This window comes from Hyposmocoma kahamanoa, unplaced genomic scaffold (assembly GCF_003589595.1).
Source record: "Hyposmocoma kahamanoa isolate Upper Pololo Valley unplaced genomic scaffold, ASM358959v1 180, whole genome shotgun sequence".
Classification (NCBI taxonomy): Eukaryota; Metazoa; Arthropoda; class Insecta; order Lepidoptera; family Cosmopterigidae; genus Hyposmocoma; species Hyposmocoma kahamanoa.
Window position 1 is genome coordinate 4,939,078 of NW_020653711.1, and position 7,495 is coordinate 4,946,572.

A 7,495-nucleotide genomic window follows, 5' to 3' on the forward strand; every position below is an offset into this window, starting at 1 on the left:
AAAATGGCGGAGAATATTATAGTGTCGCAGGTATTATGCTACAGTGTGTCATTTTTCAAACTAACAAACACGCTCGTGCAGTCATTTAGGCAGCAAATTTATAAATAGTATCATAATTAAAATTAATTTTACTATAGATATTAACTTGAACCCAGATTAATCTCCACATCCAACAATATCACAAAATCCGTTTTCGAGGATTGATTAAACAGTATTAAAGTACAATTTAGAAATTATTGATGAAATTCTACTGCACTCATTGTCAACTAACGTTTTTGCATTTCGGTAACTATTTAGATATTTGCACCTAAAGGAAAAAAATGTCAATTACGCTAATTTTGCTTATCAATAAAACTGAATCTAAAAAGATATTAAAAAAACGATTAAAGGGGGTTGTAGGCCTCGTTTGGGTGATCTTAGATATGTTATGTCGGATTGTCATCAACTTGTGGGGCAACTAGTAAGGCTATTTCTCCCAGACATTCCTAAAATAGTTCTTAGAGTACAACGTCGTGAACTATTGCTGTGCTCTTTGCGCGTACAATATCGCATAGGAACTCGCCGCTGCTGTTGGGTGCTGTACGTTGTGAATGCTTGAGATTCTGTGAAATGACAGATGCTAGGGAATATATATAGGGAATATAGTATAAATATGAAATATTAGGGGTTAAAGTATGAAATTGCCGTTTTATTGCAATAGGTTCTTTGAATTTTCATAGAATCTTCATGGTTTGAGGTTTTCGAATGAAACTTTTTTCAAATGGTTTCTGTGATTTTTTTTTTTTAAATTTGAAACATTTGAATATCGACTTTCAATTGTTTTTGTTATTCAATTTAGACAAGAAAGATGGATACTGCGAAAATTCGAGTGATTTTTGAATACGAGTTCCGACGCGGAACTAACGCGGCAGAAACAGCCCGCAATATCAATGCTGCGTTTGGAGAGGGGTCTACTAATGAACGCACCGTGCGATTTTGGTTTAAACGCTTTCGTGATGGAAATTTCGACTTAAAGAACGAGCCACGAGGAAGACCGCCCACACAGGTGAATAACGATGAATTAAGAGAGATAGTGGAAGCCGATCCTAGTCAAACTACCCAGGAATTAGCGGCATGGTTTAACGTTACCTTACCCACAATATTGACTCACTTGCGTCAAATCAATAAAATAAAAAAATACGAAAAATGGGTGCCTCATGATTTGACTGATCTGCAGAAAGAAACGCGTGTTGAAACTTGTGTTGCCTTGTTGAACCGGTACAGAAATGAACCGGAACGAAATATTGGATCGAATTGTAACATGTGATGAAAAGTGGATTCTTTATGATAACCGGAAAAGAAAAATGCAATGGCTGACCCCAGGTCAAATGCCACAACAGTGTTCTAAAGCAAAACTTACCAATAAAAAGGTAATGGTAACTGTTTGGTGGTCTCAGCATGGTGTTATTCACTATAGTTTTCTCCGATCTGGTCAAGCAATAACGGCAGATGTCTATTGTGCCGAACTCCGAACCATGTTGACAAAACTAGCAGTAAAACAGCCCCGACTCATGAATCGATCTTCACCATTATTGCTCCACGACAACGCGAGACCTCACACAGCACGAGAAATCATTTTGACCCTTCAGGAACTGCAGTTAGAAACCATTCGTCATCCTCCGTATTCACCAGACCTTGCTCCAAAGGACTACCATTTTTTTCGTGATTTGGACAATTATCTACGTGACAAGAAGTTTTCTTCCCAGGAGGCAGTACAAAATGCTTTCACACAGTTTGTGCAGTCTAGATCGTCGGAGTTCTATCGCAAAGGCATTAATAACCTTCCCATTAGATGGCAGCAATGTATAGATAATAATGGCAACTATTTTGATTAAATAAATTTGTTAAAAATTTAAAAAATAAACAATTTAGATTTTCAGTACAAGTCGGCAATTTCATACTTTAGCCCCTATTATTTGTCATTTGTATGTTAAGTTTATTTTACTTTTAATTCCTTTTTTTATGTATTTTATTGTTATTATTTTTATAATTATCTTAGTTTTCACTGTGCATTAGTTTTCAACTGGACGTTGATTATCAAAAACGTTCCAACCCACAACATGTCGAAAATTGATTTAAGTGCACCAATATTATCGGCTGACATAGTACTGCCACCTAGCGAAGTAAAAACTTAAACATCTTTCTCGTATGTATAAATACTACCATGGTGGACCAACCCACATATATGACGGGTGTCATTATAAAAAACTCAGTAAGGTTCCAACCAGTTTGAAACGTTTTTGATCTTTAGACTTCAAAAGGCATGAGTATATTCATATTTTAACTAAAATGTACTGAGCCATTTGAAACGTTGTTGATAATAATATATTGTTGACGTTTGCTTACTTTATGCCATCACGAAAACGATCTAAGCAGCCTGGAACGTTTTTGAGATATCGGTAGTGAGTGTTTAAATCTAATTCACAAAAATGATCCAAGGGAGCCTGGAACGTTTTTGAGATATCGGTAGTGAGTGTTTAAATCTAATTTACAAAAATGATCCAAGGGAGCCTGGAACGTTTTTGAGAAATTATGGTCTAAAAATTATTCACAAAAATGTTCTAAGCAATTTGGTACGTTTTTAATAATATTTATTTAATATTTGGAGACTAATAATTAAGCGTTTCTAGTGACTTCGGAGAATCAATTTAATACTATCACTTAATAAAACTACAAATTAACGATTAATTTTTAAAAGGGTGGTAAGACTGGTTAGACTCTTGGCTTAAAAGAGAGAAGTCAGAGTAGTAGAACAAGTAAAAAAGTAGTTTTCATCTGTCACTCTCTCATTCTTCTCCGTTACCGCTGCGCGCTGCTCGTTTTCTAAATTTCTAAATTATCAAGTTCATTAGTTCAGCATCCTAAAGTTAAACAAGTGTAGTAAACATGAAAAGAAGAGACGTGATTTTAGGTCGAGCACTGAGCATGATACCAAAAGATGATGCTAACCATTCTCCAAGTGAGTACTTAACCTATAAAATTGAATCAAGTACACATTTTTATACTGTTTGGCCATGAAACAACTGTTTATTAAACATGTACTTTACTTTCATCCTAGTGATGCGGCCATCGAGGAATTATTACAGGGTAAAATAAGTAGGTACCTAGTTGGTTTTAAATAGATATTCTTAGCAATCTTTCTTGAGGCATGATGTTTTTGGTTCCGTATTTTTCATGTTCCTGGATGTTGGCTTGATTTAATGGGCTTTTGAAGAAAACTAACTATGTTTCTAACTCTGATTAATACTAACAGCATAACATAATAGTTTTTATTGTTTTTTTTTCCATTATTGTTTTTTTTTTCTCTAATTTGTCTGTATTTTTTTTTCTTTTGTGTGTGGAAATAAATGGTTTAAATGGTTTAAATAATAATTACAGCCTGCAAATGTTTTCTATATACAGGGTTACATTGCAAGGTAGTGCCAATTTTTAAATTTAATATATTTCGTTTAAATTAATTCGACATTTCCGAAAAATGATCCGCGATATGAGCTGCAATTAAATTAATCAATCGTATTTATTAACGATTAATTAATTAAATTCGTTTATTTCACAGATTAAAATATTCTTTCATTTAAATTAAAAAAAACTGTTCTTAACGTCGATCGATTACGTTACTGGTTGGAAATTCGGCAACGTTGCAAAGTAATAATGCTGTATATAAGTACTACTTAAATATATGTACCTAATAGTTTGACATTTGATTTGCTTTATACCATGCTTAAGAGATTATTAATAGTAAAAATTTCTACAAAGCTATGCATGGTCTGTGTGAGCCTATTGTCAGCTTTTTAAATAAAGGTATTTGGGAGGTGAATCGCATTTTGTCTTTTTCAGGTACAAATCGTGAAGAAAGCTCATCACCTATTCCGCCAATGTCTCCGGAGACACAAAACTTTTGGGGGTTGATGTTGCTCGCTTCCGTAGGTTTACCCTTGAGACCCTACAAGTGACCCCTGGGTGGTGCTAAAGAGCAATAACTACTGGTGGTAGGCTTCGGCCGTGGCTAGTCACCACCCTCCCGACGCAGTCGAGTCGCCAAATGGTTTTTACCGTGTTCCGACTCGTGTTCGGGAGTTGCCATTTGGAGGTCGGGTCTGAACAGTTGCATTGCGTCTGACGGCGAGTTGTAGCTGCTTGTACTGCCACACTGAGCACTCGGTTCTGGAGGCTAGCGGGATCCGAAGCACGGTGCACCGCTGGCCGACCGTGGGAAGTTGGGGGCCCAAGTAGCGGGAAAGCCACCCGTGAAAGGCTGCCCCGCCACCCAACGAAAAATCCCGGAATGCTCCACCTTGCCGGTTGGCGACCGGAAGGGAGGACCAGGTGGCCATCTCCGGGGGGGTTCGGGCGTCCCCGCGGTCTCCAAGCCGATTGTAACCTCGTGTGGCAGTATGAGTCTGCTGCTTGGTTGAACACGACGCAGTGCCTCGTTCAACTGCCTTCCTCCTGCCTATTCACTTCTCCAAATCCAAAAATGAAAAACTATAAAAATGGAAAAAAGTATACACAGCGGTTGCACGTCCTCCCACTAAAAGTGCACCTCACTAACATCCGAGGTCTGCACTCAAATCTCGATTCGGTCCACTACCACCTTGAAACCGACAAACCGCAGCTGCTGTTCCTCACAGAGACGCAGATCAGATGTCCGACTGACGCAGCGTACCTCAGCTACCCCGGGTATACTCTGGAGCACAGGTTCGTACCTCGTGCCGGAGTCTGTGTGTACGTTCGCGATGACATCTGTGTCAAGCGTCTCAAGAACCTTGAGGCACCGAGTTTTTCAATTTTGTGGCTTCTGGTTGACACAGGAGTTACACAAATAGTGTACTGCTGTGTTTACCGATCGCACAGTGGAGATCAGGAGACGACCAAGCTGTTCCAATATCTAAGTGAGACGTCTGATGAGATTCAGCATAGGTACCCAGCGGCGCAACTAGTCATTCTGGGGGACTTTAATGCACACCATCAAGAATGGTTGTTCCCATACCAGAAGACCGATCACGCTGGGAGAGAGACGCGTAAACTTGCGTTAACGCTAAGCTTATCCCAGCTTGTCAGTGGCGCCACTAGGATACCAGATGTTGAATCTCATACGGCTAATTGCTTGGACCTTCTGCTGACAACTGATCCGGACCGATACTCTGTGGTTGTGGAGGCCCCACTGGGTACTTCCGACCATTGTCTGGTGAAAACTGTATCCGTATACTCCCCACCCGATCAGGGCCCTAGTGGTATGAGACGGGTGTGGCGATACAAGTTAGCAGATTGGGACGAAATGCGCCATTTCTTTGCGTCATATCTCTGGCAGGCGTGGTTTACTTCAGGAGACTCGTCGAGCTGTGCTGATGCTGTAGTCGAGGTCTTGCGTTTGGGTATGGAGTATTACATTCCATACTCTGATGTACCCAATGGACCCCAAGCTCGTCCATGGTTTAACGCTAATTGTAGTTGTGCTGAAGCACGTAAACAGTCCGCGTACCAAGCTTGGGCAGATGCTCGACTACGCAAAACTCCGAGTACTCAGAACATGAAGAAAGCTTTTAATAAGGCCGCCAAGAAGTGCAAAAGCATGTTACGTAGGGCCAAGTTCGACCATGTGCGCCGCATAGGAGCCAAGCTTGCCTCTTATCCAGCAGGCAGCAAATCCTTTTGGTCCCTGGCCAAAGCGGTCGAATCGAACTTTTGTCGCCCATCTTTGCCACCTCTGCTGAGGCCGGATGGCTCGCTGGCTCATACTGCGGAAGAGAAGGCGAATCTCTTTGCCTCACTCTTTGCAGAAAATTCGCGTCTAGATGCCGCAGGGACCCTACCACCTACTTTACCTCAGGCTGGCTGCACTATGGCGCCAGTTCGCATACGCCAAAAAGAGGTACTTAGAACTCTGCGAAATCTAGACGTGAATAAAGCTAGCGGGCCAGATGGAATTCCAGCAATAGTCCTTCGTAACTGTGCACCTGAGTTGTCTCCTGTTCTCACACGCCTGTACCGCCTCTCACTTGAGACTGGTGTAGTTCCCAGATCGTGGAAGCTTGCAAACGTGCAACCTGTACCAAAAAAGGGAAGCAGAGCTGACCCTGTCAACTATAGACCTATCTCAGTCACTTCCATACTCTGCAAGACTATGGAACGTGTACTCAACAACCGTCTCCTATCGTACCTTGAAGACAACGATCTCCTCAGTGATCGCCAGTACGGATTCCGACGAGGGCGATCTACTGGGGATCTTCTTGTGTATGCCTGTCACATATGGAGCGAGGCTATAGAAAAGCAAGGCGAAGCACTTGCAGTGTCTTTGGACATTTCTAAAGCCTTTGACAGGGTCTGGCACGCAAGCCTTTTAAGCAAGCTTCCCTCTTATGGGCTTCCCACTGACCTTTGCAATTGGATCTCGGATTTCTTGAGCGAACGTTCGATTCGAGTGGTCTTAGAAGGCTACTCTTCCGAACATATGGCGATAGATGCCGGAGTTCCTCAGGGTTCCGTACTGTCTGCAACTCTCTTTCTGCTGCATATCAATGATATGTTAATTCCAGGTACCTTTGCGTATGCTGATGACAGCACAGTTGTAGATAGGTACTTGACCAATGCAAGGGTCAGTGGAGAGGAAATCCAGTCTTGTCGAGAGTCCATGGTTAGCCGTTTAGATTTGACACTCCAGGCAGTCTCCGATTGGGGCAATGCCAATCTTGTCAAATTTAACGCTACCAAAACGCAGGCGTGTCTATTCTCCACAAAACGGAGTCCCTTTGAGCTGACTCCGACTTTTCGTGATATATCCATACCGATAGCCGATTGTCTCCAGCTACTTGGAATGGACCTGTCGTCCAATTTGAACTTCGGCAGATACATTGAATCCACGGCCAAAAATGCAGCAAGGAAGCTTGGGATCCTTTCCAGGGTGAGGCGGTACTTTACACCGGGACAGTTGCTCCAGCTGTACCAGGCACAAGTCCGATCGTGCATGGAGTACTGCTGCCACCTTTGGGATGGCTCTGCGACATATCAACTGGCCACTTTGGATTCAATTGACAACCGTGCCAAGAGACTTATAGGTGACTCGGAATTAGTGGAGGCGAAGCTGCAGAGCCTTGAACACCGCCGTAAAGTTGCCTGCTTATCGGTATTTTACAGGATATATCACGGAGAGTGTGCGATGGAATTACATGATTTAATTCCGCCTTCCCCTTTCCATCACCGGGGGACTAGGCGTAGGCTTGGGTTCCACCCCTATGTTGTGGATATTCCAAAGATTCGCACGAAGCGTTACGCTTCCACATTTATATGGCGAACGGCTATGGAGTGGAATTCCCTGCCTGCAGACTTGTTCCCTGAACGTTATAACTTGGACCTTTTCAAGGCGAGAGTGAATAGGCATTATTTAGGTGTGCATGCTCCATCGTCGACCTCATCGTCACTTTCCATCAGGTGAGATGGAGGTCAAATGCGCACCTAT

The 7,495-nt window shown here is 42.2% G+C and overlaps 1 protein-coding gene across 2 annotated transcripts in view; it reads right to left on the reverse strand.

Annotated features, from left to right (window-relative positions):
- Positions 1-7,495, reverse strand: part of LOC113226046 (TWiK family of potassium channels protein 9-like) — a 253,117-nt gene that overhangs the window by 72,965 nt on the left and 172,657 nt on the right. The window lies entirely within an intron of this gene.